Below are 11,184 nucleotides of genomic sequence, written 5' to 3'. Positions count from 1 at the left end.
TTTATTTGCTTAAATCAGGGGTAGGCAACCCTGGTCCTCGAGTGCCACTGTCCTGCATGTCAGAGTTAGATGCTACCCTGCTTTAACACACCTGATTCTAATTAATCATCGTCATCAGCTTGTCATCCAGGGCTGCACAATTCTGTTGATGACACAGGTACTTTTATCACGATGTGCTGAAAGCAGGGTAGCATCTAAGACATGCAGGACAGTGGCACTCGAGGACCAGGGTTGCCTACCCCTGGCTTAAATCAACAGGCGTTTATTTGGGACCTGCGTTTATTAATTGTGTCTCTATATGTGTCTCTTTTCGTTGTCAGCTGTGGTTTGGTGCAACTCTTTACTTGATTTTTTTTTTATTGACAGATACATACAGAAAAGGTACAAAACTTCAGGATAAAATGCAGTTACCAATTATAACAGTAAATTATATATCAAAATAAAATAGAAGGCTTGAAGTTTAAGGAGGAAAAATAAATAAAAACAAAAACATCAGGAAATATCATATTTTTCACATAGGCTTCTCGTTTTAACCGCTTTGTGGTTTAAGAGAAGGTTGATTAATATACTTTGTCTGGGCTTGTCATATCATTTTTTGATACACCAAATACAGTAGTACATGTTGAATGCTCAACTTAAAGAAAGAATCAACCTTAGCATTTATAAAATTATTAAGGTCCATCCAGACAACATGGGTACATGTGCAGTTCCAGAATAAGTGAGATACAGTTTCATCCAGATTACCACAAAAAGAACAGAGTGTGTCAATGTTTATCTTATATTTAATAAGATCGGTCTTGACTGGATAGCGTCTATGAAGTATTTTAAAAGTAACCTCTCTTACTTTGTTGGTAATAATACATGTTCGTGCAAGACCCATGTGTTTTTCTCATTATATATTTGTTCTCTTTGATACACAAGCTGCTCAACTTCATAACACGTCATCAATGAGGTCACTCTAAAATTATATATATTATATATATATTCAAATATTCAGACACTTTTCACTTTGTTTAAGGTTATTTGTTTGTGTTTATGTGGATTATATTGGCATACCGTTAATAGACAGAAGCATAGTACTTATATTAATGCCTGTCCTACATACAAACAAATAATAGCAAAACTAAACCAGAAAAACCAGAAAAGGAGGAGCAATAAGGTTTACATATATAATAGTAAAGACATTTTATATATATATATCAAAGAACAGCAGCAAACAAAAACAAATAAATATTAACCTTTGTAGCTTTGAAAGATTGCTCTACAAATCTTTTTTTTGTAAACTGAAAATTAGCTGCACATTTGTAAATCTAGGTTAGCGTCCATAATTTAACACCCACAACAGATATACATCTACTTTTAGTCTCTTTTCTAGCTTTTTGTATAACAAATTTACAAACATCACGCAAATTATATTTTGACTCATGTATTGAGAAAAACCGTTGTACACAGACAGGGAGTAACTTTAATCTAACTTTATACATTATTTGCATTATTTTATAATAAACCAAATCATAAAATTTCATAACATGGGATTTTATAAACAATGGATTTGTATGTTCATAATATCCCACCTTATTAATAATACGTATGGCTCGTTTTTGTAAGAGGACTATAGCATTTACTGTTGTCTTATACGTCGAGCCCCAAACTCCCACACAATACGAAAGTTATGAAATTAATTGAAAGTTAAAGTCAGAATGAAGTGATTGAAACAGGAAATCTCTCCTGACAGGTGACGAGCACCGGGGGCGGGGCCTTCTCCAGGTGGGACCGGAACGGGCGTGGCCTCCGTCACCCTTCAGGTAAACAGCAAACAAGGTCGAGCCTCCAGAATATGGCCGTTTTCGAATTCAGACACTACCGCACTATATGCTACATACTGCAAAGTATGCACTGAATACTGCCTACTGAATGAAGGATTCAGTACGCTGGTCCAGCAGACCGTTCACACAGCAGTGTGCTACAGTGTATCCCAGAATGCATCTCGCACCAAAACGTCAGCGAAAGATGAGATTTAAAAGCAGACTAGAGTGTTTCTCAATCCTGGTCCTCGTGTTCCCTGTCCTGCATGTTTTAGATGTTTCCCTGCACCAACACACCTGATTCTAATTAAAGGTCCTAATTAGCTGTCACCAAGGTCTGCACAACTCTGTTGATGACACACTTACTTTTATCACGGTGCGCTGAAGCAGGGAAACATCTAAAACATGCAGGAGGACCAGGATTGAGAAACACTGGACTAGAAGCTGTTGTAATTCCAGCTGTAGCGCTGTTAATATGCCACTTTATTACGTTTTAACATCTTTTAACATTCAGGCGTAAAAGTAAGGCGTAGAAATTTGATCCGATGTTTCGGGGATCAAAAGAGCCGCCGGTCCGGCCGCATCAGCAGCTCACGGCCGGAGAACAGACGCGATCGCCGGGTCAACCCACGGCCTCGTCCCGGGGAGAAACCTGCAGCCCTGTGGAGAATTGTCGCCGGCTGAAATAAATCATTTAAATCATGAAATCTAATTGTTGTAGCTGTCACGTTAGTTTGTCTGAATATAAAGTGAAGCTGTACAGAGCTGTATATCTTATAGCTCAATGGGTTGATTAGTGACTTTCGTACAGCGAACGGGGGTTCGATTCCAGTCGGGCCATATTTTGCAAATTTCCCCGATGTGGGACTAATAAAGGATTATCTTATCTTAAATGTTGAAATAGCAGTAAAACCAAATTCATTGATGAAATGACATAAGGGATGGAAATGGATTTTAATAAATGTATTGAAATGAACATATCAGTCTATTGAAGTTAATTTTATTTTATTTATCTTCTCCTCTCTGTCGAGTAGCTCTCTCTCCATCTTCTCCTCCTTGTTCAAACCCTCTCTCTGCATCTATTTATTTCAGCTCCCGGACAAATTCTCTGTCAAAACACAGCAATGAAAGTTATTTCATGAAAATACAACGAACTACCGATATATAACGTTGTCATAACACTTAGTTCACTTTTATTTACGTAGAAAGCACGCTAAGATAACTAACAAAAACCTAACATACTATTAAAAACCCACAATTTTTAATCGTTGTCCTTACACTAAATTGAATTAAAAAGGTTATATATTAAAGTTACTTACATTTATATTCCTCCTTCTCCCTCTCCACAGTGCAATTAGTCCTTTCTGCCTTCACATCACATCACTGTCCGATTGCAGCTGTTTTCTCAATAAAGTTTTGAACAATCAAAGAAAAAAGCGCTGCCCGGCCGAGGCCGCATTGCATTCTGGGATATCGTAGGCAAGGTAGCTGGTTTGAAGCATGCTGCGGATTTTTTTCCAGATCAGTACAACATCCGGGTATTTTTCGCACACTGCAGATTTCCTTCTGTTCACATACAGCATACTACTTACTACACTTTGCCCAAATCAGTGTATACTTGTAGTACAGTATGCAAATTCGAAAACGGCCTACGATTCTGAAGTCTAACCATGTACAGGGACTTTGGTGAAACCTTGAAGACCAATCTTGAGTGTATTTATTATTAACCAGAGGTGGATAGAGTAGACAAAAATTGTACTCAAGTAAAAGTACTGTTACTTCAGAATAATATGACTCAAGTAGAAGTAAAAAGTAGTCATCCAAATAATTACTTGAGTAAAAGTAAAAAAGTACTTGAAAAAGTAAAAAACTACTCAAGTACTGAGTAACTGTTGAGTAACATCTGATTAATTTTTTTAACACAACCATTTAAACAGACAAAAGTACAAAATAATCATATTCAGGCAAATTATATTATATTATATTATATATAAAAAATTTCAAGCCTTCATACTTTTGTTTTTTAACCAGGCAGAACTAGAACAAACATGAACTCATAGAAACTCTGTGTGTGTTTGAGTCTGTGTAAATGTGACAAAACATGCAAAAATAAAAAATTTTCCCAAAGAATCACTCAGTGATGTCATGAGATTGACGTGTACGCGGATAAAAGGGATAAAAGAAAAGTAACAGCTCAACGTAGCCTAATGTAGCGGAGTAAGAGGAACAGTTTCTTCTTCACAAATCTACTCAAGTAAAAGTAAAAAGTATAGTGATTCAAAACTACTCCTAAAAGTACAACATTTCCCAAAACTTACTCAAGTAAATGTAACGGAGTAAATGTAACTCGTTACTACCATCTCTGGCATTAAGTGTATGCTGATGATGACGTTGGTTGTCGAAGCCTTACCTGTATTAGACCACACTTGACCACAGAGGTACCCATGTGTTATCACATGATTTATTTAACTTCATTATTTTTCAAGCATTTTTCAGATGCCTGTTGTATTTAGCATTTCTTCCCTGCACTTCCTGCACTGGACGTCTTTATAGCGCAGGAACATGGCAATGGCAGAACGATCGCTAACTAACTAAAGGCTTTACTGAACACTAACTAAAGGCTAGTAACTCAAAGTAATTCGATGTGTATTTACAGCACTTTTATGCTTTTTGCATGATCCTAAGCAGAGGTGTCAAGTAACGAAGTACAAATACTTTGTTACCTTACTTAAGTAGAAATTTTGGTTATCTATACTTCACTGGAGTAATTATTTTTCAGGCGACTTTTTACTTTTACTCCTTACATTTTCACACAATTATCTGTACTTTTTACTCCTTACATTTTAAAAACAGCCTCGTTACTCTATTTCATTTCAGCCTTTAAATAAAAACTATCCAGTTAAATTGCTCCATCCGGATCGAGTGAATTTGGTTGTGGTTGTTTCAGATGTTCTTGTCCAGTTTTGTTCTTACATCCGTTCCCTCAGATTCCTGCAACTAAACTTGGATGTACATTCCAATAAAGGTTAGGATAAATGATAACATGAACATGAAGTTTGACTTTTTGCACCATTACAATACTTATAGGCAACTAGTCATCATATCTCCTGCTCTCTGAAACACATGTTAATGCTCAATAGTACACATATATGGTTCTTTAATATATTTACATTATACTAAGATACATCATTTTCAATGGCTTTTGTCCTTAATGGCTTTTTCCCCCTTACATTACTTTTACTTTTATACTTTAAGTAGTTTTGAAACCAGTACTTTTATACTTTTACTTGAGTAAAAAACTTGAGTTGATACTTCAACTTCTACAGGAGTATTTTTAAACTCTAGTATCTATACTTCTACCTGAGTAATGAATGTGAATACTGAAGACACCTCTGATCCTAGTTCTCTTTAACCTGCTCATCATCGGTCGGTTGGCCTTAGGGAGTACCGGGGGTTTTCCCGGTGGGGGGGCAGTAATGGGCCGGCAGTGGTATAAAGTAACAGTGTTTGTGTTTATGTCAGTGTTTGTGGTTTATTGCCCTTGCTTTTCTTTTTTTGAACACTTATTTATGGAAATTTTCAGATTTAATTACATCAAATATTTTTGATTGATTGATTGATTGAACTTTATTTACGTGTCATGCACATGAAGTGCCCAGCCCGAGTGGCTTACAAGACACCAAAAAAAGGAACATAAAGCAAATGAAAGCCAGACAACAGACCCTGTACCAATTAAACATAAAAACAATCCTGACGCTTTATCCAGGCTTCAGAAACAAAATGAGCCAACTTAAAAACATTGAAGTAAAACAACCCGTCCATTCTATCATCGTCAGAGCACCAGAACATTTCTGAGTTTTTAACAGACATTTCAGTAAATAATGGAGTTCTCAGTTCATCATACAGAGAGCAATATAACAGAAAATGTGTGTCAAATAAGAGACAAGAAGACAATCAGTACGTACACATGCAGCGATTCAACATGGTTGCAGATCTGATCAGATAATGACATGCAGAAGATTGGATCACTTGTCTGATCACACATGCTGTTCTGAGATCAGACTGAATCAGATTGAATAAGCCACTGTAACCAGAGCATGGCTGACTCCGTGACGCTAGGTGGCGCTGTACCCAAGATAACCATTTCAACAAAGAGCCACTTCCGGTTGACCTCCGCCTAACAACAAGGAAAGGAAAAAGTGCATTCTCACTGCTTTCCTATTAATAATCTGTCTAAAACAGCCTTTCTCAACCTTTTTTCAGTCATGAAGCCTTTCAAAAGTGAATAAAATCTCACGACACCCCAGAGTAAAATATAATTAAAAACCGCACTGCATCGCTCTGACTGTAAATGCATTAAGTCCTGTTTATTTTGTAGCAATAACTTGAACACGTTAACTGCACCAGACTAGAAGTCATCGTTCACTGTTGTGCTTAGTTGCCACGCTGATGGACAGAAACTATGGTGACTTTTAACAGAAAGACTGCCTAAAGAGACTTTTCCAGCCGGCTCCACGCCGGCCGTTCAAAGTGAAGCCTGATTTATGGTTCCGCGTTAAATCGACGCAGAGCTTACGCTGTAACGTACGCGGCAAAGCGCACCATACGTGTGCGTCGCCGCATTACCTACGGCGTAATCTCTGCGTTGGTTAACGCAGAACCATAAATCAGACTTAAGGCTGCACCGGCGTGTGAGCGACGGATGACTGAGAGGGAGAAGAGTTTCTCCAGGAGTGGAAGCAGCGCCGGCCAAGTTATGCCACAGTTTGCAGATGGATTGTTGATGCGTGGGCTAACGTGTCTGCTGGGATTATTTTGCGAGCTTTTGCAAAAGCGTGCATTTCCGAGGCGCCGCACGGCACGGAACGTGACTCTGACAGCGAGGAGTTCGGACTTGCACAGCTGATTTAGCGGAGCTCTTTAATGCAGAAACAGAGGATGAGACTTCGATGGGTTTGATTAATGTACAAACTGAAATAAAGTAGCCTACAATCAAACAAAGTTTTGCTCCCGCTGTATTTTTAAATACGCACGCTTGTGTGCTTGTGTGTGTGTTCTTGTGTGTGTGTTCTTGTGTGTGTGCCTTTTCGGTCGGTCGGTTTTAAATACAGAAATGACACAAGACTGAGACTATGCTTATCCACACGGCGCCCGTATGGTCGCGAAAATACAGTATTTATATATGAAATGTCAGAATAGGAAATATTTTGACGACACCCCTGAAGCAGTCAAACGACACCCCAGGGTGCTACTACTGAGCACGCGTCGCGTCGTCTCCTTTCACTTCCGGGTGAATCCCCTCCCCCGGGGGAAAACCCATGGATCTATTATATAACCCCACCCGGGGGAAAATCTCGAGCATGCGCAGACTGTAATATCTATGTCCCCGTACACATGGCATTAACAAGGCGGTTGCGACTGGCTTATCTAGGTGTTCCAAGCGGGTTGATGAATCCGGTTTGACCAGGTTGACTTGACTGGCTTATGGTGTTCACATGCAGTTTAAAAGTCTGTCAGATGTCTCAAACCAATCTGCAACCAGCTTGAATCGCTGCATGTGCACGTACTGACGGACCCGTTTCACATTTTACAGTTAAAACTAATGTACATCAACGGACAGTATCTGCACGCGGATTGTGGGCCAGTCTGGACAAAAGAAGTCCAGTCCTGCTGCCCGTTGATGGAGAAACTTTACAGATCTTCTTTGGTGCTGCTGGTGAAATTCAAACACTCCACCGGGACAAAGAAAGCTCCACAGAGATGCAACAAGAGAGTTGGATCCAACCAGTACTGGAGTTGAGGGGGGATGTAAATGAAATAAAAACGGTCCAAATCATCCCCCCTGTAAAACTGCCATCCCTCCTTTCCATCCCTTATGTCATTTCATCAATGAATTTCAACAGTTATAGTCATTACCAGAAAAGTAACACCAGAAAAATAACTTATTTGACCATTTTCACCTGTTTCAAGTAAATTTTCACTTGAAATAAGTAGAAAAATCTGCCAGTGGAACAAGATTTATCTTTTCATTACAAGCAAAAAAATCTTGTTCCCCTGGCAGATTTTTCTACTTATTTCAAGTGAAAATTTACTTGAAACAGGTGAAAATTGTTGTTTTTTTCCAGTGATGAGTCTTGTTTTAAGTGTAATGAGATTTTTTTTTACTAAAATGAGACATTTTAACTATAAATAAGACCAATATTCTTGTTAAGATTTTGAGTTTTTGCAGTGATCCATGTTACTTATCCTGTGAAGGACAGAGTCATATTGATAAGTTCAGAAAAGTGTTTTTTATTGTTGTGTTTTGATGTATTTGATGTAAGCCCAGTGGATATTTGAAGCTTACAGAAGGCTGCATTTAACTGCTGCTATGTCATTCCTGCAGTATTTCTGCAGGTGTTTTGGTCACTGCTATTATTTGTAATATATTATTTGTAATCAGCACAAATTATCTGTCCCCATATGATAAAATCCACCATCCCCCCTGATTTTTTTTTTTTTAAACTCGAGGACTGGATCCAAGTGTGAGAGAAGCAGTGTGATACGCTCAGACTCAGGTTTAGTTACGCATACATGTAGTTTCTGTGGTGTAACTTAAAACATGTGGCCCAGCATCACTTCCTCCACTCCTGGTAGCTCATCCTAGTGCACGTTTCACCCGTAGCCGCCAGAAAACCACCAGTTATTTATCTCTGTATTCACTCATGTATCTACTACTGCCATCTAGTGGTCAAGCTGGAGATGCCACATGTTGGCCATCAAGGTTGTGACAGAAACAAGTCCAAAACAACATGATGGATACCAGAAAGAGACGGATCGTGAAGGTTCTGTGAGCTCACTCGTCTCAGTCAGGACCACAGGAAGTATTTAGACCCTTGAAAGGATGCAGCTCCTAAAGCAGGGGTCTTCAACTAGATTAGGCCGGGGGCCACATCTGCAAAAAGACTGTATGGAGAGGGCCGCACAATTTGAAAATTTGGGGGTTTTCAAAATGTATTTTGCACTCAAAGACGAAGATTTATGTATATAATACATTTGTGCTCAGGAATGAGCAGGAGGATATATCTGTCTAGTTTACATATGAATTATGTATTAATTGTCTCCAGATTTATTCATTGTGAATGTTAAATATAATATTCAGATAAAGAAATATTATTTAAAATGCAAGTTCATTTTGAAACCATGCATTGTGCAAACTTAATAAAGATATTGACCTACTTTTAATAAAACACGCCATAATGACAAAGCACCACTTTCCACCAAGATTTCCTTATTTGAATATTATATTAAGCATTGAGCACAAGCATTTCAGTCCATAGTAGCCAGTTTGATGTTATAAATAAGCAACCAAAATATTAACCATTCATTTATGACACATCAGTGCATTATATCAGCAAAACAAAACAATCGCATGAAATAGGGCTGGGCGATATATCGAGATTTTAATATATATCGATATATTTTCAAACACGATATGGTACGAGACAATATCGTTTATATCGATTTAAAAAAAAAATATATATATATTTTTTTATTTTTTTTTTTACATTTTTTTTTTAATGATTTTGATTTAGCTTATTTCGTGACAAATTGACTTGCATGTTTTATTTGAGATTTGCACAAATGTTTTGTTATTTGCACAACTGTCAACCTCAGTGGAAAAGTCTGCCTGTTACTGTCTACTTTGTATTAATTGCACAGTGTATTTTAATTTAATTGTTATGCAGGAAAGGGATATTTGTTTTATTTTATTCAAGAAGCATTTTTATTCTATATATGAAGGCAGTTTATTTTTATTTCATTTGTTTTATACATGTTGATATTGTGCAGATCTCTGTTAATAAAGGTACCTGTGTGACATTTGGCACGAGGCTTTGTATTAAAACTGACTGTTTTTTTAAGGGTTTGCCTCAGAAAAAAATTAAGCTAACAGAGATGCTAACAGAGATGCTAACATAGATGCTAACAGAGATGCTATGCTATAATGCTTTGGGGGAAACCCCAATTAAGGCACAGAAAAAATATCGAGATATATATCGAGTATCGCCATTTAGCTAGAAAATATCGAGATATGACTTTTGGTCCATATCGCCCAGCCCTACCATGAAACTATAGGAGGTTTAGAAGTCCGTCTGAAATCCAAAGTCCTCATTTAGAGATTCAATTGAAAAAAATTTCAGGCCAATCCTAGAAGCCTAATGATGTAAACAAGTCCTCTATAAACGGAGGTTAATAACAAATAATGTGACAAACATTATCACTGTGCAACACTGGCAAAAAATCTGAAGTAATAAAAAACATCTCCAGCAGAGATTAACATGTACAAACACTGTCCAATGAATCATTAACCAACTGAAAAGGCTACCGAGCATCTGAAACTTTTATTAATTAACAAAATGCGATATGTAAACCATGTTAGTTTTGCTTGCCGGCCGGAAGTGACGTCCTATCGATCGGGACAACACTACTCCCCCCCCCCCTTTTTGAAATATGACCAGGGGCCACATAAAATCTCCTGGCCAGTTGAATATCCCTGTCCTAAAGTGTGTTCACCTGTGCCTAAATGCAGTCGTCCTTGTTGCGTTTGAGCCGCATATTTGCCTTAAAGTCCTCATTTATTGGCAGCAAATCCACTGATTTTATTTAGAGAACGAGAGGAGATGGATCCTGCTACAGGAACATAACATATGAGAGGTAAAACGGTTGCTAGGAGACCGAACAACCATCTATGGTTCACCCTGAAAGCCTTCGATAAGGTTGTCAACCCATGACTGGTGATGTTTAAAAGCTCTGCTGGTCTTCATTTCAGCTCTGGCAGAACTTTTTTTCAGATGTCGTTTCCGTGGCGATGCTTCAAATGAGGATGTTTATAGTACATTTATTCAGTTAACAGTACACTTAGGGCCAGTTCCCCCCCCTACCCCTCGTTTTCATCCCTACCCCTAAATTTTGCACGTTCCCGTGAGGGTAGTGGTGTCCCAATTCCTCTTTGCATCTAGGGCTAGTGGACATAACGAGGGGTAGGGGGCATCAATCTAACCCTTCACAGCGAGGGTTTTCAGATGTTGACTTCGCGACGGAGGGCTAGAGAAAATTTCCCAGAATGCTTTACGTCATAATTTGCAGACTGAATCAAACAAAAAAACATGGCGGACATTTCTTATTTTTTAGTGAATAAAATCAATATTTTGAGTTAGTTTCTGCATAAAAATACGTTTTGATTACATTTCTAGCGAGAAATATATATTTTACTTTCATAATATTCACTCAGTGAACGTATATAATCACTTGTTTGCCCGTTGTTGCGGAAGTCTTTTCAGATCTCGCCAGAATAAAGGCTGATTTATGGTTCCGCGTTACACCAACGCAGAGCCTACGG

The sequence above is a fragment of the Cololabis saira genome, chromosome 21, assembly GCF_033807715.1.
Source record: "Cololabis saira isolate AMF1-May2022 chromosome 21, fColSai1.1, whole genome shotgun sequence".
In the NCBI taxonomy this organism is placed as follows: domain Eukaryota; kingdom Metazoa; phylum Chordata; class Actinopteri; order Beloniformes; family Belonidae; genus Cololabis; species Cololabis saira.
Note: the sequence above shows the minus strand (reverse complement) of the source record.